Here is a 27,297-nt window from a genome sequence, read left to right as displayed (position 1 = left end):
CCGGCCCCCTCCCCCGATAGAACCAGCTCTGTTCTGCAGAGATACCTGCCCTGGTGGTTTTAGACAGATTGTTTTAAATACAGTTTTTCCTTAATTTATTTTTGATGTGTGTGATGTGCGAGAGTCCTATCCCTAAATATTTGATGTAAACACTTTTAGAATTTGGATAAGTCTGCCTGTGCACTGTCCATGACCTGGCCAATGCAGCATGCAAGAGCTGAAAATTGATCATAAATTCAAAGCTGTTCAGAACAGGGGCACCCAAAATACGTACAGGCCCAGGGTCCCCAAAATCATGAAGATGACCAAGGCTTTGAATATTGATACCTATCTCTGTACTGATAACAGGAATCTACTAGAAAATGTCTATGCTCTGAAAGTTTTATGTCACGTTCTTTTTGTTGCTCCCCACTTTTACTTATTCTGTGTGCCTTATATGATGGAAGAAATACATGTGCATTTGAATTTCTGACATAGAATTAATTTTTCCAGTACGGCTTATGCATAGTGATATTCTGCAATAAGGGACCCTTTGTTCCTTTATAAATACTTGTACCCATGGTCCCTTTCATACCTTTGGGTTCCCTTGTCTATTAAAATAACTTTCTAAAAGTGGCATTTTCAGAATTGTGACTTAAAATCCAACTTTACTATAAAATAGGGTGCTAAATTACAGTTTATTAAAGACCAAACAGGATATGTCTCCTTATCCCCAAGCAAATGTCATCACTTATTAAATGTATTATGGTAACTCAATGCTATCCTATGGGAAAAGCAGGCCTTGCAGTAGTGAAAAGTGAGTTTAAGGGCTTTTCAACCAAGACCTGTAAAACATAAAAGTACATGCCCAACTTTTTAAATACTCTACACCCAGCCATATGGGCTGTTTAGAGCCTACCCTAAGGGTGATTTCTATGTAATAAAAAGGAAGGTTTAGACTAGGTGTTAGACCTGTTTTTTCCAGTAGGTTTATCCCCAGACTTGCTTTTTGTCCTCCTGTTTTGGACCCTGTTTTGTTGGTCTTATGACTCTGGGTACTTTACCACTGCTGATCAGTGCTAAACCGCATATGCTCTCCCTGTATATTGTATTTATGGATCGGTGATTCAATGCTTGCATATTTGATTTGCTGGTAAGTCCCTAGTACAGTGTGAACTGTGTATGCCCAGGGCCTGTAAATAAAATGCTGCTAGTGGGCCTGCAGCACTGTTTGTGCCCCGCACATAAGAAGCCTGAAAATGTAACACAGACATGCCACTGCAGTGTCTGTGCGCAGAGTGTTACTGCCATGTCAGACTGGCAAGTGCACCCACTTGCCATTCCCCAAACATCCCTTTTCTTACATGTCAGTCACACCTAAGGTAGGCCCAAGGTACCCCTGTGGGCAGGGTGCAGTGTATGTGAAAGGTAGGACATGTCCTGATGTGTGTGGCATGTCCTTATAGTGAAATACTGCCCATTTTGTTTTTCAATATTGAAAGGCTATCTGTCCCATAAGATAGAATGGGAGTTTATTTATAACATCTTATAAATATAACTTCGCATTGGGAATAGATAGAGAGTTGGAGTTTAGTATGCCTTAATTCAGAATAAAATGATGCATCTTTTAGAAAAGATCATTTTTATATTGTTTGTTTGAAAATACCACTTTTAGAAAGTGGGTATTTTATTGCTTAGCTATCCTACATGCCTCTGCTGGTTTGTGTATTGACTGTCTGGCTTTGGAGTGACAGGGGCTGGGGAAGTGTACTGTCTCAGACAGCTACCGGGAGAGGGGACTGGGTTGATGTGTGTCCTGCCTTTCCTGAATGAGTCAGGGCTGGTCCGAATAGACCTGGGCTGCATTCAGAGTAGGGGAGGAGTTCTCACTAGCACCTCAATAGGCACGGTCTGCATTAAGAGTGGTCAGAGGAGATTTCCTTTGCACCTGAATAGGCCCTGTCTTCCTTACACAATGCTGTCCCCATCTCCTGTCGGGTAGCTGCACCAGAGAGAGGCGAAATAACTGGTTTTGGCTGAGCAAATAGCTTTTCTGCCATGAGAGAACAAAGACATTTTTGCTATAAAAAGTGTGGCCCAGACCCCTGAAATTTAGACTACTGCTGAACTAAGGAACTTGCCAGTATGAAGGACCGGGAAATCTGGAGGGGGAATACTGCTCCTGTGTTGTGTGCTGTTGGGGTTGGCCTGCAGTGGTTGCTTCTGTCTTGGGCAGGGAAAGGACTGGAGTTTGCTTTCATCATCCGGCAGTTAGAGTTTTCTCCAAGGGCTTGAAGTAGAGCTTGCCTCCTATTGCAAGTCTCAGGGATAGAAAAGACTTCAAAGATCAATTCTGGAATTCAAGACCAATCTTTGCCAAGGAGAAGAGCTGGAGAAACTGAGGAGAAGTACTGCCCCTTTGCTCTATGTTGTCTGGGGTTGGCCTGCAGTGGCAGTTTCTACCAAGAAAAGGACAAGGACTTTGCTGTGTGCTGTGCCCCCTGCTTGAAGAGAATCTCCAAGGGCTTGAAGTAGAGCTTGCCTCCTGTTTTGAAGTCTCAGGGATACAAATACTTTACTCCCAGCTACCACGAACTCACTTCCCGAGAGTTCTGACCTGCCAAGAGGTGCCTATTGCTGTTCTGGGCCTCTGGAGGTTGTTCCTGCTGTTGGGAGCTGGAAAGCGATGCATCCACACCGTTTTCGATGCATCACCGCAGTGCATGAAGAATTTCCAAGTATCATTATCGTGCAGTTGTGCTGAAGAAACTGATGCAGCGCCTGTCCGCGGCTCGAGGAATCACTGCACGGCGCATCGAGTGCACTGATCTACGAAGGCTGAGATCATCGCACTGATTGTGAAACAGGCCTTCCTGTGCAGATGAAAGAACCAACACAGCGTGGGACCGCGGCCATTGCCACTTCAAGAACCGATGCATCGCCGATCCTCACGCATCGCACCAGGGCGCCAAGTCTACAAGGATGCTGGGGCCGCAGAAAGAAACTGACTCATCACCTCTTCGCACAGTAAGAAACTGACGCATCACCTCCCCTTCAGTAAGGAACCAACGCATCACCTCTCCTGCGTGGCAGTAAGGAACTGACGCATCACCTCCCCTGGAGTAAGGAACCGAAGCATCACCTTCTCTGCGGCTGTTCTTGCTTTTGGTTTTGACACATTCAAGATGCTTTGTGTTGAAAGTGTCACTGCTGCAATTTGCATTGAACAGATTTGTTTTTACCTTTTGAAAGTCATATTTTTATTATTGTATTGTTGATTTTTGTCGTTTTGGTATTTTTTGGTTTAGATAAAGATTAATTATTTTTCTAAACTGGTGTGGTGTCTATTTGTAGTGTTTTCACTGTATTACTGTATGTGTGCATAAATGCTTTACACACTGACTCTGAGATATGCCTGCCTGCTTGTGCCTAGCTACCAAGGGGGTGAGCAGGGGATATTTTATAAGTGCATCCTCCTTACCCTGACTAAAAAGAAGGGTCCATACTTGGACAACGGTGCAAACCATTGCCAACTAGAGACCTCCATTTCTAACACTAGAGAATAGGTTTATTTTGTCAGGTCGAAATGGCTGTTTTAAACTGCACAATGGCTGCAATGACAGGCCTGAGACATGTTTGTAAAGTGGGTGTCACAAAAGACACAGAAATCTGCAGGATTTCTAATAGAATTAAAATTACAAGTCCTGGAAAAATGCAGTGTCAATTTACCAGGGACTTATACATAAATTAAATGTGACAATTCGGAGTAAGTTATTTGTACCATGTATAATGGAGAGAGCACAATCAATTTAGCACTGGTCAGCAGTGGTAAAGTGCACAGAGCCCCAATGCCAAAAAAAACAAATTTAGCAAAACAATAGGAGTGAAGGCAAAATGTTTGGGGAAAACCACGCCAAGGAAGTCAGGTCTAACACACTATTTCTTTAAACAAATAAGACCATGAGGAGAAGAAACCATTTCAACAATCACAGTTATATTACTTACAGGGACTAACAGTCTACAGGTAAAACATACAGGTACAGGTTCTATTGGAGAGTTGTAAGTCACCATCCATTGGGGTGCCAATCACCAGCACATCCCCAGGCTCCCTGAAACCCAAAACAGAAAGTTCTAATAGCTACAGAAATCCCATGTACTGCTACAGGAAATGGGGAGAGAGTCTACACCTGGATGAGTGTTGTTCAAAAGTTTCCCCTCTAGTCACAATATACAGCATCTTAACATGCCTGCATTATCCTATTATTTGCTGAAATACAATCGTTATTGCAAATGCATGAGGTGTTTTGGAGAACAACTCAAACAACAGTACAGGGAAATACATAAAGAACTACAAGATCCAAATCAAAATTACATCAAAAGCTAAGAAAACAAGAAAAATAAAAAGAAGCAAGGTTGGCTTGTAGGACGTCAAATCAAAGGAACCTCGCTTATAAGCAGCTTCACTACATGAAACTCTCTGGTTCGCAAAGTTTTAGGGTCATGTCACTACACTCCACTATACCTTACTCTTTGACTTCGTCCAATTTCTGGCACTTGGACTTTAAAAGGGCTCCCAGAAACCACATGTGAACTCCTGAAGCTTTAGTCAAAGACAGCCTCCAGCCAAGTCTCACTAGACTATGGCCTAAGTCATGTCTGAGTCTGGACAGTAAGAACAGTCAGGTGCAACTACCAAATTTGGCAGGATGTGGACACTTGTAGGCTTGCATTACTTTAGACCATAGTAGTCTTCTGAGCTTTTTTATTGAGGATTCCTGCAAGGAAATGTGGCCTTCTAGAGTCTGAATGCAATCTCCAGATTGGATCCAATGGCCTGCTTTTTGACTTGTAATGTTTTTATGAGGACGTGGAATGCTTTATTATAACAGTTAACCAGCATAAAACCAACTAAATGCACTTGTAGGTCAACACAAAGGGTGCACTTTCTCTCCTCAATACTCTGGAGGACACTTGCACCTTATTTAGAGTTGGTTGTCAATGGAAAATTCTCTGATATTTTTAGGAAAGTGCTAACTTCTGAGAAGATTATACCAGAAATTTTATTCTACTGCTTGGGAGAAGAACATCTGGCCAAATTGATCTCCTAAAAACGTACCTTTTAAATGTAACATAAATGGCATTCAAGTCTTTTCTTCTGATCATGGTGCTTTGTTTGGTTGGATTTATTTCACATTATCAGCTCACTTATCGTCTTTGAGAATTACCTTGGCGCTCTCCCCAAATTACCAAAGGAGAGATTACTGAAACTGTTAACCTGTGTGAGACTTTCAATCAGGAAAGTGTATGCAAGTTCAGATTATTATTATTATTAATTGCATTTGTAATGCACACAGCTACCCTAGACAGGGTTTCTGGCGCAGGCATGTCTGCTGTTGCATACCAAATGGGCGGCAAGCTGGTTACTGAGAAAAGAGCCAGGTCTTAAGATCTCGCCTGAATTTGGGGTAGAGAGATTCATGTTTCATTAGACTAGGGATAGAATTCCATAATCTAGGGCCGAGAAATGAAAAGGAGTGACCTCCCATTCTAGTAAGTCTACAACTAGGGGTGACAAGATTGCCTTGAGTGGCTGAGCGTAGAGGCCGTAAAAAGGGCATATGGATGGAGGAGCTCCTGAAGATAGGCTGGGGCGGTTCCTTGCTTGATTTTAAAAACAAGACAAAGGGTCTTGAATTCAATATGGCTGTCAATGCCGAGCCAATGTAAGCCCCGAAGGAAAGGAGAGATGGAAGATTTCCTTGGGACATGACATGAAAGATGAGCTGCGGAGTTCTGCACCACCTGTAGTTTCCTCAACACCTCCTGACTTCCGCCTAGATACAGCACATTAACGTTGTCCAGGCGAGAAGTAACCAATGCCTGGACTACCGTTCTTTTGGTGGAGTCTGGAAGCATCCAGATGATCGTACGCAGTCATCTTAGAATGGTAAAACAAGTGGCGGCCACACTTACCGCCTGTTGCCGCATTGAGAGGTTGCTATCAATAATAAACCCAAGATTGTGAACTTGGGTAACAGGTTGGGTAAGAGTTCCCATTTCCGGAGGCCAATGCTGAGGACCCCAAAGATGCTTGTGCTTACCCAGAATAACAACCTCGGTCTTGTCTCCATTTGGTTTCAGAAAATTCCCACCCATCAACTCCGACACCCGCCGTAGCCCCACCTGAAGTGAGGACAGGGAACCTTCCTTCGTAGAAGACAAGGAAAAAATGAATTGTGTGTCGTCGGCATATGAATACAGGGTTAACCCGCCTCCGCCACTATGGCCGCCAGGGGTCTCACATAGATGAATGAATGAATGTTGGATTTATAGAGCGCATGGTTACCCTGGTGCGTCCCAGTGCTGTACCACTGGGGAACCCGTCCTGGCTTTCCCTGTGAGATGGTCCCTTTACTGGGCATCTGCAAGGTGCAGCCAGGCATCCCCGGCGGTGATGGGGCCGGGGTGGAGATTAAGCAAGCTATTGCCCAGAGTTGCAGCGTGGGACCCCATAGTTAGAGTGGCACTGAGGCGAGATTTATCAGGCCTGCTGACATTGGTCCTGCACCCAGCTGTGTCGGGAATTGAACCCTGGTCCCGGGCCGACCTCTGCCTCCGGGTCTGCCGCCTCTAACTGTTGAGCCACACTTCTCCACTAAATTGATACATAGTGGGAGGTATTTCCATTAGTGCATTGTATTCAGGTGCATCCAATACTTACACCTGCTTTCCAAACCCTGGGTATACGCACCACCGTGTTTTAGGAAGTTATAGAATTGTTCCTCGCTCTCTTACGAACATGAAAAATTAAATTACGCTTAAACGCCATTACTGCTTGCAATGGCGGTGCTCTTTTCTACACTTGGTGCAGCCATTATGCTCAATGCATTGAGGGGCAAGTAAAATGTCCAGATATGCACGTACGATGCATTTCAAATTGTTTGTAAACATTGATAAAATTATAATTCTCTGAGAATTCATTTAATTTGCATTAACCTATTCATCCACTAGTAATCCCTTGAGTGCGTTCAGCTGAGTCTAAGCTACGCAAAGGAGATGTGCCAGGTTCATGTAGCTTAAATATTATCAGCTGTAAAGCACATTTTTCATCATGAGCATTTTATGCATATACAATCTATGATTTTAGCTAGGTAACATTTACTTCAGCAACAGCCTTTGGCACTGCGCATTCTAATATTTCTTCATCTAAAAATACCGTTGCTAGGTGCAATTTCCAATAATTTATGTTACAATGTTTTCTCTTTGAAAGAACAAAAGCAGTTCAGTGGTGCTGGAATAATTTTCAGAGTGGGGGTTGGTGCCAACACTGTTACATCACTGAAGTCATAAGGATTGTGCAAATGCAATCATTGGGCTAGGAACAAGTCTAGCAAATCAGCCACGCCCATTCAGCAGGAGAGTGGTATTGCATTTTGGAGCACAATGTTGCAAATATATTACTAAAGCATGCTGTGGTATCTCATTCTCATTTACAGACAGGGCATTTCCCATTGAAATGGCCCCTACATTTGCACAGAAATGTGGTTTTACTGATAAAACTGTACAGTGCATACAAGTAGAGAAATAGAGGGTTCAGTGAATATTTACCATTAGTGCATCACTAAGTAAAGTGTATTGATTTGATTTGATCCTATTAAAATATTTGCCTCCAACAGACTTCAGAATCACAAAGAAAGGGCTTTGTTTGTGCTGTCCTAACTGCGGATATATTATAAAAATTTCTAAAGTTCACATCTTGTTTTGTGTCTGAAAAATAATAACACCAGCTTTCCCCTACACACTTAGCAAGATTGCCATACAATTCACATAATAGAATACATTCACTTAGCGATGACAAAAAGAAAAGTATACACCAATCTCCATGTTAAAACAATAAGCAGCAATTTGTCAAAAGACAGAGCCTATCATTTGACCTCTGAGACAGTTAAAAACAGAATTCAAAGGCATAGTTAATACCCATTTACTTTCTGAACTCTAGCATTGTTATTTTGGAAGTGCTGCAGCATCCCCCGTGACCCCACTTGAAGTGTCTATGAAGCCGTCTTTTGAGTGTAATCAATTATTTCAGTAGATTTATCTTTTCAGAATTTAAATTCACAGTTTATATCGATCAGTTTCCACCTAGACTACTCTCGACTCATCATAAACACATTTTCTTTTTTTTTGTTTAGCTTTTTTCTCTTGGTCTATCTAGCAAAGAGGCTATTTTTCTTTCACGGCAGAGTCATCCAGCAAGGAATGAGTTAGTTTCTTGATGAACCAGAAAAGGCTTAAGGTGTTTTGTTTGTTTCACACCTTCTTCAGATGCTAGGCTTCAAAACTTCCTTAACAGCCAACTACAGGCTGCAGGCTTCTCCCCAGCACAAAGAACACACCAATAACTATTTCAGCAAGAAGGGGTCTGTAAAGACAGAGTCACTGGGGACCCTTCGATCTGGGCTGACTATTCAGACTGCGCATGATATTCCAGGATGCCCCGAGTGCAAAGAATAATGCGGATTAACTGTCAGGGGTTGTCTTGGCACAGCCTTCCTTGAACATAACAAGGACTAGTGGGGTGCAGTGGCTCACAGCAGGAAGAGTGCACAATCTGCTGTAACTAGATGGGTTCAGGCTGATAGTAAGAAGAAAAGGAATGAGAGACACTCATGCTATCAGAGGAATGCCTCAAGCTACTGTCTCAGGTGCTTGGGCTTTTAGTTCTAAGACGAACCATCAATGAAGCCTATGTGGAGAGCAACATTCTACAGTACACGGTCATTGTGTTTGTGGGAAAGCAGGTACAAGTTACCACAATCAGTGCAGATGCAGCGCAGACACTTTGCATAAGGAACACACCTGCCTTTTTTCCTCTAGCGCTCAGTTTAATTTTAAAGCAGCCTGTGACATATGTGTCGCCATTTCCTTCATGGTATCCTTGTTTCTGTAGAGCTGGTGTATCCAGCACACTCTAATGGTCCCTCTTAGAAATCGGTGCCTCTAGTTGGCCATGGTTTGCACCTTTGTTCAAGTAGTGGAACCTTGCTTCTAGTCAGGATAAAGGAGTTACGCCATTAGACAACCCCTGCTCACGCCTTTGGTAGCTTGGAAGGAGCAGACAGGCTTATTTCAGAGGCAGTGTGACTAGATGGGCCATCACTAGCAGGATGGGAGGGAGAAGCTGGCCTAGCCCCACCCACACTTGAATAGGCTATGTCCTGTCTCCACACAAAGGGCTGCATCCCTCCTGTAGTTAATCGGGAGTCAGGGCCAGGAAGACAGGGCACAAATGCACTTCACAAGGGTGCCTCAAGAACTTTCTCCCCACTTCAAAGACACAACTGGGTGCAAATACTGGACCTCAGATGCCACCACTTCAGTACACTTCTGGACCTCTGCATGCTCTGCCTGGAAGAAGGATGGATGTGCTGCCAAAGGGCTGCCACAATGCTGGACTGCCCTTCTGACAGACTGCTGCTCTGCTGTGCTGACCTGCTGCCAGCTTTCCTCTCTGACTGGGTAAGAAGGACTGGACCTGCATCTCTTGAACCCAGAGAGGCTCCAAGGGCTAGTTGGCTGGCATCCGGATCTGAAGCCACAGGAACACAACAGGTTCTAAAAACCTTGCATCTCCACCTGGACTCTGCCATCCGCGAGTCTACCCTGCCAAGTGGTGCCACCCCAGCCCTTGACCCTTGGACGTGGGTTTAAGGTGCTTTGCCAGTCTTTGTTGATCCAGTGAAACTGAGTCATCTCCTCTGCTGCTTGGCATAACCCAAAGAAAAATCAAAGCATCTCTGCTGCTGCATGGATTTGCCCATTGCAAAGACCTGCATCGCTGCCACAGCCCGTATCGCCCCTGTAACTGCCACTGCGCAAAACATCATCAGTGCAGGCCCTCACAACTCTCATTGACGGCAGCCTTGATGATGACCCCGGACTCCTCATCACAGCATTGCAGCTACTTGGAACCAGCGCATTGACCCAACTGCAAACCGCATCCTCGACACCGGACTTTGCTTCGCAATCCTAGTCGATGGGATCCTCGACGATGATGCAGGCCCTCTAATCGCAGTCTTGACGCATCTCGGGACTGACGCATCATTTCGGTTGTGCAACGCATCTTCGACATGGATCCTCACAATCATCGCAACCAGGATTTAAAGTACTGTGTTCAGCAGGCCTAACTGGGTACCTGTGGATGACTCACGCTCCATCGCAGTCAGCCTGAACTTGTGAACGTATCCTGGTCTGGCGCTGCCAGAATCCACAGTTGGTGCTTTGCTCTTTTTGATGCTATTTTCACTCAAATATTTAAAACTGAATAACTCTGGTTCTACTGATTGATTTCTGTTATTTCGGTCTTGTTTTAATTGTTAAAGACATTTCTATTTTTATAGCTTGGTGTGGGATCCTTTTTGTCTGGTGTTTGCACTTTATTCGTATTTGCCTCTAAGTTTAGCCTGACTGCTCTGTACCAAACTACCAGAGGGTTGAGCACAGGATTACTTAGGATTGGCTTGTGACACACCCTTACAGGTATTGTGGTTGTTGCTTGACGAGGTCTTACACTCCAGTCAACCAACAATCGAATTTCTCACAGCGACGAAAATCATCTAAACGCAATGATCATCTTTACAACATTACAAGTTTAGGCAAATTTAATATTCTCTGCACATGATGGAAATTCCTAAACAATGGTAAAAATATCATATTGCGATTGTCTGCTTCCTGCGGACAAATACTTATAAAGTGAGCCATAATTTCCTCACACGGGGAATCACGGATCACAGGGATCAATTTGAACTGAGAATCAAGCCCATTTGATTTAAATTCATAAATCGGTAAAGAAATGCAACCAGTAACTTCTCAAGATTTTCCGAAACGATTGCAAATGATGTGGTAGCATGAAGGTCACATAATAGCTCGCCAAGCTGTTGTATATTTCGCTCAAATTTTTCCATTATATTCCTGTAGATCGACCAGAAAAGACAATTGTTTAGCCTGCGACTGATATATTCACTTAAAGATGGTCATATATTCCTAGCCAGCTCAAATGTTGGGCAGAGAGAGTGTTTAAGGGGAAGATGTGGTAAACTGCCAAGATGCTGATGTTGGAAGTAGAGAACCCGGGATTGAATACCGGCATTGCCTCTTGACTGAAAATCATGTGATTTTGGAAAAATCGCTAAATCTACCTGTGCATGAAAAAAATTCATTATGTGAAATGCTACTGCAGAATGTAATGTATTCAAATATATAAATCCACACTTGATGTACACAAGCTTTTTTCGTCTCCCAACCAACATCCCAATGTCGTACAACAGGTTTGCCTTACTTAAATATACCAGTAATGCAATGAACTGTTGTGATTATGTTGCAGATAAATTGCAACCATTATTGAAGCACTTCTGATTTGTAATGTCAAACATATGTCAAAAGGTGCCATTTAGAAGCGTAGAGAAATGTCCTATTACTTACCGGTAATCTTCATTACTCCGGGTCCCGTTGTCCTCGTCCCCTTCATTAATAACCAATGAGATAATCTATCTCCCAGACAGAAAAAAGAAAAGCAGGAATGCTGGTGCACCCCTCCCCCTCCCTACTGGGAGTATATAAGGGTAGAGTACCCAGCATGCCTCCTGAACCACCAAGCCCAAGATGAGGGCCGGAAAGTCCGGGAGGGAGGGAGGGATGTAATGAAGGGGACGAGGACAACGGGACCCGGAGTAATGAAGATTACCGGTAAGTAATAGGACATTACCCCCAGGTCCCTCCTGTCCTCGTTCCCTTCATTAATAACCAATGAGAATACCCAAGCAGCAACCGGCCATCATCAAACAACAAACCACCAGGACACAGCAGCACAGCGAAACCTAGCAATTTATTGAAAACAACAGCACAGCATAAAGGAAAACAAGGGGAATCAGGAACATACAGCCCGAAGAACCCCCAAACCATAGTTAGTGTTATCCCCCAGAACATTCTGGATACGGTAATGCCTAACAAAGGTAGTAGCAGAAGCCCAAGTGGCAGCCCTACAAATTTCAGAAAGGGACACCCCACGAACCTCCGCCCAGGAAGCAGCCATCCCCGAGTAGAACGCCCCTGAACCCCAGCCGGGGGGGAGAACCAGAAAGGGAATAGGCCAGAACAATAACCTGCTTCAACTAAAGCCCAATGGAAGAAGAAGAAGAACGGCAACCCCTGGAGACAGCACCAAAAGAAACAATCAGGGAGTCAGAAAGCCGAAAGTCATGGGTCCGATCCACATTAACCCGCAAAGCCCGGCAAACAACCAGCAAGGACCAAGGAAGGTTGTCCCCGTCCACCTGAGCCGAATTCAAAGCAGGCAGGACCAGCTCCTGAGAGCGATGGAATTGGGAGTAAACCTTAGGAACGAAGGAGGAATCCAAACGAAGAACCACCCCGTCAGCAGAAAAGGACAGAAAAGGCTCCCGAGCAATCAAAGCACCCAGCTTCCCCAGGCGACGAGCAGAAGTGATAGCCACCAAATAAACAACCTTGAGGGTGACAAACTTTATATCAACCTCCTCCAAAGGCTCAAAGGGAGCAGCAACTAGAACTTTCAAAACCAAGGGAAGATCCCAGAGAGGAAAAGAAGGATGCACCACAGGGTGGGAATTCGAAAAACTACACAACAGTCGGGAAACCAGACCATCCACATCAGGCAGATTCCCCCAAGGGGCCCACAAAGCTCTGATAGCAGCCCACTGAGCCCGGAGAGTAGAGACAGCCAAACGCTTCTCGAACCCATCCCAAAGAAACTGAAGAACATCCGGCAAAGGACAAACCAAGGGCGACAAAGCCAGGCCAAGACACCAACGCTCAAAGTTACCCCAATGCCTACCATAGGACTGAAGGGTAGAAGGCTTCCGAGACTGCTGAATAGCCAAGGCTAAATGCTCCGGGAGACCCCTCTTCTGCCACCCCTGCCTCTCAACCGCCAAACTGACAGCCGAAGCCGCCGCAGGGGCAACATCAGAGAGGACCGTAACGGAGACGGAGGGAAGGGGAAGAACCACGGACCCTGAACAGCCAACAGCATCAGTGTGGGAAACCAAGACCTGCGGGGCCAGAAAGACACCACCACACCCACCTCCCGATCCTCCAGCAACAGCCGAGACAGAAAGCGAGAGATCAGAACCAGAGGAGGAAAGGCGTACAGCAGGCGGGAAGGCCAAGGAAGAGACAGGGCATCCACCCCCCAAGACCCCTCCCGAGGAATCCGGGAGAAGAAATGGGGAAGCTGCGCATTGTGCCGGGAAGCAAAGAGGTCCAGAAAGGGAAGACCAAACCTCACGCACACCAGACAAAAGGCCACTGGCGTCAAGGCCAACTCCAGGGAGGCAGGAAAAAAACGACTGAGGGCATCCGCCACCCCCATTGTCCACCCCCCGGACATGTACAGCCACCAGGGACAACAGATGGCACTCCACCCAGCAAAACAAGGGGGACACCACTGCGTTCAGGGACCGTGAACAGATACCGCCCTGGTGAATCAAGTAGGCCACCGTCACCGAGTTGTCCGACCGAACAAACACATGCTGGCCCATCAGAAGGAGCCGAAACCCCTGGACAGCCCGACACACAGCAGACAACTCCCGCCAGTTCAAAGACCGACGACCCTCCAGGAGGGACCACCGACCCTGAAGGCACTCCAACCCCATAGTCGCCCCCCAGCCCAGAGCGCTGGCATCCGTCGTAAGGACCACCGGAGGAGGAGACTGCAGAGGCAAGCCCTTGTCCAGATTGGAAGACAGAGACCACCAACGCAGGGCAGGAAGGATCGACAGGGACACAGGAACCAAAAGGGACAAGTCCCCCGACAAGGGATCCCACCGAGCCAGCAGGTAGGACCCCAGAGGATGAAGATGTAAACGTGCCCAAGGCACCGTGAACACTGTGGCCGCCATCAGGTCCAGAAGGCGCAACCAAAGACGGACCTGGAAGGACCGACCCACCAGAAACCGACGTGCCAGGGTACACAGGGTCACAGCACGAGCCACTGGCAGGAAGACCTGATCCAAATCCATGCAGAAACGCGCCCCTATGAACTGCAAGTCCTGAGATGGCAGAAGCTGGCATTTGGGGAGATTCAACAGGAACCCATGGGCCCTCAAGGCCGAACACACCAACCTCTGATCCCTCAACAAAAGATCCGCTGAGGGAGCATGCAGGAGCCAATCGTCCAGATACAGATAAACCATCATCCCCTGTAGGTGCAAGAAAGCAACCAAGGGAGCCACCACCTTGGTAAACACCCTGGGAGCCGACCTCAGGCCGAAGGGAAGAACCATGAACCGGTAATGCACCCCCAGAGGACAAAACCGCAGGTAAGGACGAGAAAAAGGATGGACAGGTACGTGATCGTAGGCATCCCGAAGATCCAGAGTACACATTTAATGACCCCTGAGAACCAGAGGAATCACCCGTTGCAGAGTCTCCATCTTGAACGGAAACCGCAGCACAAACTTGTTCAGGGCCTTCAAGTCCAGAACCAGACGATACCCTCCTGTCACCTTGGCGACCAGAAAAATGATGGAGTAAAAACCCCGACCCATCTCTCCCGGAGGAACCAACTGCACAGCCCTCTTGTCCAACAGAGACTGGACCCCCAGGGACAGCTCTGCCCGTTTGGACGGACCGGACGGCCAGGGAGTCGGACGGACCCCCGAGTGCGGAGGAGCGACTGAAAATTCCAAGAGGTATCCCAAGCGGATAACGTCCAGGACCCAAAAGTCTGAACAGGAGGACATCCAAGCCGGAAGAAAGAACGAAGCCGACCTCCGACCAAGGATCTGGCCCCTGACGCCAGACAGTCAGGAACGAGATTTAGCAGGAGGGTACTTCGCCTTCTTGTCCCGACCCCGGCCAGATTGAAAATGTCCACACCCCTGAAAAACTGTCTGCGAGACGGAGGATTGAAGAAGGGTCTAGGTCTGGAAGAAACCTGAGGAGCAGCGGACTGCTTGAAAGAGAAAGAATGCTTCTTCTCCTTGAACAGCCTATGCAATTTGTCCTCCAATTCCCCACAAAGCAACATAGAACCCTGAAAAGGCAGTCTCAAAGCAGCAGTTTTCTGGGCCGAATCCGTCTTCCAGTCCTACAGGACCAAGTTCCTAGGAGCAGCCACACAAGCACCCCCAGAGAGGGCAGAAGCCCGCACCACATCGAAGGAAATGTCAGAAAGAAATTCCACCTGACGCTCCACATGGGCCAGAATATCAGTACAGTCAGTAGAATCATCCATGGACCCATACAAAGTTTTCAAGTCCGAAAGCAGAGACTGAGCCACAGAAGTCCCGTAGATGCCAGCCCGGAGCGCCAGATGAGAGCCAGAATAAACCTTACGCAGGGAGGCATCCACCCTCTTGTCCACCAGATCACGCACAACTGCATCCTCCGCCAAAGAAGTGCGCCCCACCAGACTAGCCACAAAGGAATCCACAGGCACAGAGTCAGGCAGAACCTTAGCCATATCCTGCAGAGGATAGATCTTCGCCATGAAGCGAGGGAGCAACATGCGGTCAGGATCCTTCCACTCCCGATCCAAAACCTCCTTGACACAAGGATGGACAGGCATAACCACCGGAGCAGAGCACTGGAACTGGCGGAGCAAGGAACCCCTAGAAGTACTAGAGACGTCATCAGCAGGGACGCCCATATTTGCCTTAACATGACCCAATCATTCAGGCAACATGTCCTTGTCCACATACTTGCCCTTCTGAACATCATTTTCCAACCACTCATCCCCAGACTCAGAGGAAGAAGAAGGAGGAGGGGCACGACCAGAGGACCTGGACCTGGGAGCACCCCCCATTTCCAACAAAGTCTCACGAATCAGCCGCTTCAAACGAGCATCACCACCCTTAGAACGATGCTTTGAACGGGCAGGAGAAGAAGAAGAAGACTCAGAGGACGAAGAGGAGGACTCTGCCAGATGCCTACTCTTCTTTGCATGCTTCCCCATCACTGCACCAGCAGAAAATGCCCCCAGAGAGAAACCCAAGGCCACCAAAGCCCAGCAGGGAAGCCTCCAGAAGCCCAACCACAGGGAAGGCAATGGCCGAATATAATGTCCCCAACACAGCGCTCCAACAGCAAAGGGAAAAAAAAGCACTGCACGCCCAGCAAGCCACAAGAAAATGCAGGCACAGAGCAGGAACACATCGATTTAAAGAAAAAGAAGCTCCGCTACGCGGTACTTACGAGGAAGGACCGGCAACATCCCCAATACACCGCCGCCAGCCGACCTCGCCGTCAAAACGCCTGACTTCCTGCTGCAATCAAAGGAAGTCAGCCACAAACTGGAAGGAAGCCCACCAGCCGCACAGGGGCCGCCGCACCACGGGAGCAACAGGGAAATACCGCCAAGTCTCTGTAAAGCCCGGCAGAACAGAGACTCGGACTGGACACCCCCAGCGCCACCACAGAAGATCACGCCCAGCCATCAGGAGCAGCCTGGAGGAATCCACAGGGAGCCCCTCAAGCCCGGCAGGAGGGGAAACTCAGAAGACCAGCCCTACCCAAAGCCCAGCAACAGGTAAGCCCCAGGAGCCAAAAGGCTCCTGGATCCATGCAGAAAAACTGTCGGAAGGCAGAAAATAGAACAGGAGGCATGCTGGGTACTGTACCCTTATATACTCCCAGTAGGGAGAGGGAGGGGTGTACCAGCATCGCTGCTTTTCTTTTTTCTGTCTGGGAGATAGGTTATCTCATTGGTTATTAATGAAGGGGACGAGGACAGGACGGACCTGGGGGTAATGTGTTTCGGAGCTCAGCTTAAATGAATATGAGAAAATATGGGTTGCTGCGAGCAATGGGAGTTCGAATTACCTGTATTTTTATAGTTCTCTTCTTTCTTGTAGAATTAAAAGATTAAACATGTTGTTGTCATTGTTCCTGAGCATTAGTAGCTGGCATTTCATTAGACCCGCGTTGCAAGTGTGAATCTTCACAAGACTGCCAACATTGTCTGGCAATGAGCTACTGTGAAAACTGAGAAATCTGCCTTACTCTGGGCTCAAGTTGAACTAATGATAAGCACAGTGAGATTGAAATGGGAGGAACGCAGCAAACAAGGAGTTAAAGTTTAATAAGACACAGCTACCTCTGATACCGGCAAATTATATCCAGCGTTCATCTCCAAATTGACATTTTGGAGCGCAGACTGAAGGGGGTGTATATGCTAACAATCTGTTGCTTGCTAATCATACTTAGCAAGCTGTTAATAGTGTTTCTCTCACCTTCTTTATTTAGCGCTTTCTCAAAGTAAAACGTGTGCATAATGCAGCTTTCAAATGAAGCAATATTGTTACGGCTTACTTACTACATGCTTGCAAGTCCAGAATACTATGGCTGTGGACACGCTTTCCAGACATGACGTAAAAGCGTGCAGCACAAGTACCGGTGGCGGCCATTACAAGGCCAGTCACAGGCTCGAACAGAGGTCTCTTGGTTCATTTGATGTAATCTCATGCTCGCATTGAATGTATTTTTATATTGTGAAAGACAACACACCAGGATTTCCACAAGAAAGCCAGATCATCCAAACCAGGAAAGATTGTGGTAGAAATGGAAGAATCGCTGCTAACGCAAGGGCTCCTAATTTCGTGAATTTCAGCAAAGCCCAGCAAGGGGGGCACATAAAGCAAGTGGAGGTATTTATTTAATTCCTTCAGCAGATATTTCCCCCTTGTCAGGTTTTAGGGTGTGTAGAAGTATCTATACCACTGTAGTCAATATTAGAAAGGATATTCTGTCAGCTCCTGATGGGGACACTCCAGCCATCTTGAATCTCCCAGACAAGTGTGTTGCATACAGTAAAGCTGACCAGGAGACACAACATCTTCACTTGGAAAAAGGAAAGCAGAAACATGACTGAGTGCCTTAACACCAACCTTTACTGAATGAAGAAAACGTTCCTCTCCATATATGGAGAACGTAAATTACTTTTTGTCTGGGGAGAGGTGACACTTTTGATGGCCATCAAGCGAGTCATTACCTTTATACCAAGTACCTGTGGTTGCTGCATTGCGAGGATGCTCTATTGAAACGTGAAATGGCCCTTTGCTCATGACTATAAATTTCTCATCCTCAGGAAAACATTTCAGTGCTCTTAAAGCCTTGCCATAGTCAAATAAGGCACATTTGATAGCCCACTATTCAAATTATTATTGAACTTCTATATAATGCAACCAAAAGCATACTAAGGGTTGCATCAAATGTTATCTTGTGACCTGAAATGTAACCTCTATGGGTAACCATTCTGAGATCAGCTTTTGCATTAGGCTGAACTATTGCTATCACGTCATTTTCATGCACCTCGGATTTCATTTTGCATATGATGGTGTCTTCTTCCATATCTAAAATGTCATTAGCTAAATTCAGGCACTTACGTTTCCATAAAGCAATAAATAGAAATCTCTAATTATAACCTTATCTCAGTCGTCCTAGTTAACATTCTGTTAGTGAACCTGCAAAAGAAAGTGTGCTAAACATTTCTCCAAACGTTGTTTTCAAGTAGTATGCTTTGCTAATTAATAAGTGGACAACTGCTCCCATACTGTTATAAACCCTGATAAAGTTAAAAAACAGAGTTGTAAGTCTCATATATGTTGCTTTTATACTCATCCATAATTTAAATAACCTTGGCAATTATCTTCTAAAGCAGGTTCTATTACTCTGCCATTGCCGTAACACAATTTAAGTTGTCCACACGAAGAAGATGCTAGGTTTTAGGTGTCACCTACCAGACGGTGCAAGCTGTCTGGTTGGAAAGGACTATTTTGGGCTTTCCATGAACATAAAGTGTTTTTCTGACCCACCTACTGCTTACCATTGGTTCCCTTTATTGTCACTTTTATTTACATGCTTTTATTTGATGGCTCTCCTTGTCCATTCTGTAATCGTTCATCCACTGGAGAATAGTCTCTTTACTATTCGTTTGTTTGGCTGACTTGTATTCTTTCACTGCTCATTTTTAGGGAGCCACTTTTTTCTTTTTGTTTGAGCACTCAATGAGAGTGAATGTGTTTTTAATTTCTGTCGCTCGTGTCTTTTTTTCACCTTCACTAAATTTTGCCCTTCCTTCCATGTGTGCTGTCTTCCTTATATGCTTTTTTCATGTCACCAAACACTCAGCCCTCGGTTGCTCGGTCCATATGCCTCTCCTCCACCACTCCCCATTGTTACTATCTCCCTCAGGTTCTGCAGGGAAGCTCCGGAGCTCACAAGGTCAGTTCGGGGGCAGACTACGGGACAATCAGACCACCAAGAGCCTGCTTTTAGCTGCCGCTGAACCCCCCACGCACAACGCCACCCCCCACAGCGTGTTTAACTGGGCTCTGGTGAGAGGCCCCCCTCCACCTTCCCTTTAAACTTTGTGTTAGATTTTGCTGCCTCCCGTTCTGCGATCAGCTGCCTTGGCGCCTGTGGTCTTTCTTCTCTGACCCCTGGTCTCAGGATTGAACTCCTCTGCCCCTGCTCCTCGTGGACGATGAGGCTGTGACTTTGCTGCGGACTGCCTTTCTCCCCCTGGACTTGCTGGCTCTGGCAGCCCTCTTCCTGGACTTTCTGACTTGGACCTTTGTGCTCCCCGCCATTTTCTTTTTATGACTCGCTTCTTCTTCTACCTTTCTCCTCCGCCATTTTAGCGATCTCTGACCTCCCCCTCTGTCCTAGCGACCTTTCTATTGTCTCTCCTGTTGCCTCTGACACACTCCTCACTGTCTTACTCATTACTATCTGCTTCCCTCTCTCGTTTGTCTCACTTTCCTGCCCTTCTCTGTCCCTCCCTTGGTGATGTGACTGCATCCCCCCTCCGACCCCACTTAATGGAACTCTGCTTTTCTGTATATAGAGATAACTCCAATCACTAGTATATGCAGTAGACATTTGTACTCTCTACCATTCCTATGTGACTCTTAGAGTATATCCATTAATATCCCTTCCCTCTGTATATAGAGATAACTCTAATCACTAGTATATGCAGTAGAACTTTGCACTCTACAATTCCAATGTGACTCTTAGAGTATATCCATTCATATCCCTTCCTTATGTATATAGAGATAACTCTAATCACTAGTATATGCAGTAGACCTTTTTACTCTCTACCATTCCTGTGTGACTCTTAGAGTATATCCATTCATATCCCTTCCTTATGTATATAGAGATAACTCTAATCACTAGTATATGCAGTAGACCTTTGTACTATCTACCATTCATATGTGACTATTAAAGTATATCTATTCGTATCCCTTCCCTATGTATATAGAGATATCTCTAATCACTAGTATATGCAGTAGACCATTGTACTCTCTACCATTCCTATGTGACTCTTAGAGTATATCCATTCTTATCCCTTCCCTGTGTATATAGAGATACCTATAATCACCAGTCTCTTCTTTGTGTGACTTTACATGGTGTACATTTGCAATTTTTTTTCTGTATGTATCTTTTATGTAACACATGCAAACCTAAGTCCTTATGTTTTGCAACTGGTTCTTATGTAAAGCGCTCTGACACCTTCGGGTAAAGTTCGCTCTATATAAAATCACATTAAATAAATAAATAAATAAAATGTACCACTAATCTCCGCTTCCACTTTTTATTCAAAAATACATCCCCGCCCACTCCCCATGGTTCCCACTTATCCGTTCCGTTCACCTGCTCCTCTTTTGAAATGTATTTTCATTTTTGTTGGAGGGCTAGGCAGCAAATTGCTGATTGAACATCCCAAAATGGCTTTCATACAATCAAAATGATGACCCATCTAAGTGATGTCTGCTTTCTTAGATGGATTATTTAAAAAAGAAGAAAATGCCATCCGCACCATTCTGTACGCAGTGCATGCGTAATGACGCATGTGGGAGCATAGAGAAAAACATGACCACCATCTGTGCCTGTAGTTTTGCTTCTTTTTCCCCAATAATAATGTACTTTTATCAATGCTGCTCAGCATTGACAAAACTCATTGATAAAACAAGTAGGTCCCAAAGCAAAAACCTATTAGCTTTGCCAATGCTTGTTCAGACTTCATTCTCTAACTCAATGGGAAATTGCTTCACCTTATAAAATTAAGTCCTACAGCAAAAACGTCTCCTCGACAATTAGATGATTGATGAAAACGTCTCATTTTCAGCAGTGTTAAGCTATTCCCCATTACAAACTGAGCTACTTTTCGATGCCCTTGTCAGTGGACAGACACCTGAGACTACTGCAAGGTGTCTGTAACATTGCAGTGTGATAAGAAGGACACGACTCTTTTGGCATAATGCAGCTATCAAGTCATTTTCTACGTTGGGATGGCTGCATGTTTTTACAGCTTTCTATGACATTAATCATACTTTGATTGCACTTCTCTGACTTGTGATCACATCCACAATTTTTCTCCTAGAAGGATTCGCCCTTGACAATTATTATACCAAAGTTAAAATCGATACTTAGTTCATATAAACAAAATATACAAAAATGAAAGACGCCTTCTACATTTTTTTCATGATTTGATGACTGTTTAACGCATCATTGGTTGACTTTGTTCAATTTTAAATTGTAAAGTTTGTGAAATAAAAAGTGAACATCTTGTAAGTTTCCACATCCCCAACATTTTGTGATTACCTTCCTTGTTAAAGCAGCTTATATTGTTTATGTATTTCAGGGGATCAGATTAAAAGAATCATAAATTACAACAGGAATGGCTGGGTAAAGTTGAATTGTTTTTTAGTGCAAAGTGCAGCAAGTATGTGGTGGGTGAAAACCTTTGGGTCAGAATGACCAGCAGGTCTATGGGTTGGATTGTCAAATGTTGTTGAAAAATGAAGCACCCATTGTCTCTGAGGTCGTACGTCCAAGAAAAACATCAGTATCCGAAATTCACGCAGTTCATTCAGAAATATCAGATGGGGAGACAGGCGAGTGGCAGTGTATCAGTCATAAGAGAGTGAAAACCTGATTTATGAAGCTTTCTTGATGCTCATAACAAAGCTGAGATCCCCTCAGAGCAACAATCACCTCAGCTTGAGGGTGGGACTGAATATGTTTCACAAAGTCTTATCAAAGTTTTCGTTTCACAATTTGAATAGATTTACCAATGTTTGTTGATTCACAGCAATCATGAGGAGTATATTATGTGGCTTTCTATGGACGTCATTGAAATGTACTATATCTCGTTTTCCTTACATTCACTCTATAGAAACAGGTGTGATAGAATTGTGCATTAGCACAGCTAGTTTATTTTTGTTTTTAATCAATCATGAGTCTTAAGTATGAGATAGGAGTTTTCCTGTGTTTTCTATTTTGGGCAGAAGCAATCTTACAACTTTACCCAAGGGAACATGGAGGAAAGCACCATTCCTTTGCACCTTAGTTCCCCATCCAAGAGGGCGGGTAATATGTCAGTTGCTCTGTTTTAGCTTCCTGATGCTTTTTACTACACTAGATCCTAGTTGTTTTAGGACATTGAATCGATATGGTGAGCTTATAACCCTTTTGCCTTGTCATTATGCCTGTGCATTCCCCTGTTTCTTTCCCTCTGAATCCTTCTACTGCACTCCTCGGCCGGTAAGTACACTGTGTGCCATATTTAACTGCCCTTCAGTGCTACTCAGTTCTGGGTTTGCCCTGATTGTGTGCTCAGTTTGATCCTGCAGCTTCTGATTTGGAACATCCATTTCAGGATGCTCTTATGCCAGGGGTGCATTCCTCCTCCTCATTGTGACTTCTTTTTTAAACAATGTATGGCTCTGCCTAATACAAGGCCTGGCGTACAGAGTGGCTGCCGATAGGAATCACCCCCTTGCTCAAGGTCCAGAAGAGGGCAGTGAAGAAGCAACAGGTTCGTCCTCCCTTTGATGTTTATAGACTTGCTTGATGATGTGCATATGGAATTGCAACATGTTTTGATTGCATTTGAGATTTATGACTGTCACATTTCTTGTTGACTGAGCCCATGAGAGCCTCTGATAAACTGCGCATGTGTCTGCGATTCTTTGTCATACATGTAGCTGCCCCTTCTGTTACTGGCGTTTTGCTATGCACCCTCATATTATCTTCAGCGTTTGGGGTGGCAGGGAAGGATTGGGGCGGGTCACAACATTGTCTGCCAGCTAAGAATCCATTGTTGTGGAGGACCCAGCCCATCACAATGGCACACAAAAAGATCTCCCAGTGATGTTCGGAAGATGTCTTTGTGAGGAAATGGCCGCTTTCTCTGCCTAAATATTGCAAACACATGGGCAAAGCCAATAGGTTTCGCCAAAGAGAAACCTATTGCGTTTGTCAATGTTTTTTACGTGTTGAACAGGAGTTGAGCAATTTTGCAACATGGATTACATTTTATTTTTTAAAAAGCAAGTGCTATGACGCTGCCTGCAGTGACCACATCATCGCTCTTTTTTTGCTAGTAAGTAAAACAAAGTACATTAGTAATTAAAAAACACTAGGCCTTACAAAGTGTATGGCATTGCAGCCCAGGGTACCTAGAAAAGGTGAGCAGTCACCTCTCCCCTAAACTGCGCCTCCCTCCATGGTGTTAGTGACAAAAGCACAGCAGGGGGGGATGCAGGGGAGAGACAGGGGGAGCCCCCACCTCTCCATCATGTCTAGGAGTACATTTTGTAAACAGAAAGTGCTGTGTGAAATTCAGAGCCCCCCATGGCGCAAAGAAAGAGGCAGAAAGGGGATATTTGAGGTGATCTATATCTATATCTATACTAATATAATAAAGAGAGTGCCCAAACCTTTGAGGCGGGTAATCTCAGGAACCACAGCACCAATCACAACACCCATTACAGCATTGGATAGGGCAGTTGCAGCAGATGGACATAAGCTATACAGCTGCCCACCATATAGATTAGAAACATAAAAGAACCTTACCGGCAAAGTAGTCCCTTGTGGGCGTGGGCGGGGCGCGGCATGACGACAAAAAAAAGCGTTCCTTAAACGTATGCGTTGTGCTGGGGACGTGAACAAGGCCAATGGGCGCGGCAATTGCGAGGCACCAAGGGGTGTGGCCAATGGGCACGACAAAAAAAAGTACCAGTAAAGGGATAAAACAAAGACAGTGGTGGACTGCAGCAGTTTCTAAGACTCTAATTATATTTTCGTTTCTATGGGAATTTAGAACAGCTTGTGCAATTTGCATTCGCTACAAAAAGAAGTTGGAGACAAACATGAGAATTAGAAAAACGGTGTGGCACTTAAGTCGGTGTTGGAAAACCCACTTCCTAGCTACAATTCTGCTAGCTAGAGCTCCGTAAAATGTACCAGCGGGAGTAATGCAGCAACCAACAAATGCGGGCATGGAGCGAGTCTGCAATACAGAGACAAACCTCGAACCGACCTTGAAAAACACGCGACATTGTTACATATAGCCAAAGTATACAAGTGATTTATTGCCATGGCAGGTAATCAATGAAGTGAAGAGTTTTATAAATGCTTGTAGGTGACAATGGTTGGAAAGCTGGATTGAAGTGAAAATGTGTGAAAAGCTGGACTCAGAGAGTGGGGTTAAATTCACTGCTTGGCATCCACATTTTCGAAAGTGGTTTGTGATGCAGGTAGGAGGTCAATGACTTTAAGGGGCAAACACACATGAATGAATAGGCACACACACATAACACACACAAGCACTTACAAGTGAATAGGCACACACACATGTGCGCACAAACATGAATATGCACAAACACAGACATCTAGCTGTAAAGTCAGACCTAGCTCTCTACTCCAGACAGGCATCCAGTTAAAACTGCACCCACGAAGTGAAGGATTTGGTAAAACCAAGCCTTGTGCATACAATGTATTTGCCTTCGCTCTTAGAACAAGGCTGGGCTCAAGATACAAAGAGTAATGTGTTCTTAAATGTGAATGGCGGCTATTCACACCGATGAGTGATGGCAGATAACAAAGGAAAAAGCAGTGAGAGTGTGAGGGAGGGGGGATTTGTGGCTGGTGCAAGCAATGGGAGGTGCGAGTTGGCAGTCAACGGGAGGGAGGTGGTTAGGGGGACAGAGTGAGGATCAACAAATGCAGGCGTAGAGACAGCCTGCAGAACGATGCACTCTGGAGTGTTACATTTCAAAATAAAGGAACAAAAATTACCTTTGTTGGCACATGGACACTGGCTACCGGAAATAGTACATGATGAAGCCTCCACGGCAGGATGATGGAGGCAAGGAGGAGGACCTGACCAGCCGAGTGACATAGGAGCCTTTGTGGGAACCAGCCAATGGTAAGTAAAGTGAGGAGGGAGACACATGAGAGCCAGCCAATGCAAAGTAAAGTGACATAGGAGCCACGTGGGAACCGGTCAATGGTAAGTATAGGTAAGTAAGGTGTGGGTTCGGAGCCCCTTTTAAGTTTTTTCAAAGTGCTGTGCAAGCAAAACCTAAACATTACGGTACTTACTTAATAATTCTCTGGCAGTCACAGTCCAGTTAAAGAGGAGTATTGACATCAACCGGAAGGTGTTTACTGGTAGGTAGGAGGAATGCAATGGGATATCACAAGTACCGGATTCCCACCTTATCATAATTTGTCTGTGTTTTGTATACCTTTGCATGGTAGAATGGATACACAGATGCAATGTGATACTAGATGTGCAAGCTTGTAGTGTTGCCGCTGACTACAGGAGCATGTTACTGCCCATGTAATGTTCCAGATATATAAGTAGATCTTTCTGGAGCTATCCTTCTATCACTGGCATCATCAGCTGAGTCATCCTTGTGATATGGCAACTTCTTCTTGTATGAATAAGACATAACTATACATTTCGACAAAGCAGTAATTTGGAGGAGACTGCATTATGCCATGCAAGAGCTTCCTCTCTGATACTAGGAGAAAGTAATGAATTATTTGTAAGGTCAATGTTGGCACGTGTTTGATCTATTGGGCAAATCGAAGGGGTACTCTAAAGTCTAGGCACGTAGATATCCTCTTTTCGGGAGATGCAAGCACCCATATTCTGTCACCTGTGATTACACATTTATATTGATTAAACCCTCCTCCATGTATTCTCAATTTTAGCCCAAGGAAAAGAAGGAAGAAGAAAAAGATAGCCATCAGAATCAAATCTTCAACAGGCACCTCTCAATACTAAAACACTGGCGAGTGTTAACTCTGGAACCAGATTTTAATAACATCTTTGAACACCCCCCACTGTTCGCTTTCACTAGAGCAAGAAATATGGGTGAAATGATTCAACCTCAAGTGAAAATATCAGAAATCTTTAAGGGCACAAAGGCGTGCCTAAACTGTGGCCATTTTAATAACATTATAAAGGGAAGCAAAATCAACCACCCCATGAAGGGTCATGAAGTGAAACTCAGAGTAAATGCAACATGTGACACGTCAAATGTTATATATGCATTAAAATGCCCATGTGGTAAACTGTATATCGTAAGACAGAACGTCGTATCAAAACCAGACTAACAGAACATAAATCCAACATTCGACTAAACAACAGTAAATCATCGGTAGCTATGCATTTCATGGAAGAGAAACACAACATCTCACAACTCAAATTTATGGTTTTGGAAGGTGTCAAAAAAACAGAAGGAAGAGATAACACAAAATATCTCTTACAGAGAGAAAACTTTTGGATATATAAACTATCTACCCAAAAACCAAATGGACTCAATGACAGGATTGAATTTTTTTGCTATCTTTAAACTATCTACCCAAAAACCAAATGGACTCAATGACAGGATTGAATTTTTTTGCTATCTTTAATAATGCTCCCTGGGTGTTAATTGACAAAACTGTGATTGCTGTTAACATGGGATTTACCTTGTTTTTTCTGTTAAGTTCACGGTAATTTACCATAGTGGGCCACATACTGCTGTATAGCTCACCGCATTAGAACACTCACTGATTGAACATATACACGCTAGGGTTCAAATCCATCTCCCTCGCTTCTTTAGCATATTTAGCCAACACCCCCCATTTTTTAAACACATTTTTTTCGATGGAACTACGTTTACTACCTCAGCACTGACCACAACATCCTTTGGCTTAATAGATCTCTTTAACTTTCATCTTCCCATAACTTTCATCTTCCCCGTACAGGCCAACATTACCACATCGAGATAGTCTTTTCTCAGTTGCAATATATCACGTGATCGGAACAGATTTTGAACTAACAAGCACAATGGCGAACACTCTTCAGAGTGGCGTCTTCACGATGGAGTAACACAAGTTAAGGGGCTGCTACGAGGCTGCACGACTTTGCGCACAAGGTTAGTACATAATGAGACAATGGAACCAGTTACGATACGAATTGACTAAACACAAACGCAT

The 27,297-nt window shown here is 44.9% G+C and overlaps 1 protein-coding gene across 1 annotated transcript in view; it reads right to left on the bottom strand.

The window, feature by feature from the left end:
* LOC147702831 (teneurin-2) overlaps positions 1-27,297 on the bottom strand; it is a 1,317,719-nt gene that overhangs the window by 191,064 nt on the left and 1,099,358 nt on the right. The gene's annotated exons all lie outside the window — the stretch shown is intronic.

Source organism: Lissotriton vulgaris, chromosome 7, assembly GCF_964263255.1.
Source record: "Lissotriton vulgaris chromosome 7, aLisVul1.2, whole genome shotgun sequence".
NCBI classification, from domain to species: domain Eukaryota; kingdom Metazoa; phylum Chordata; class Amphibia; order Caudata; family Salamandridae; genus Lissotriton; species Lissotriton vulgaris.
The sequence above is the reverse complement of the archived record's forward strand: the minus strand, read 5'-3'. Positions and strand labels throughout refer to the sequence as shown.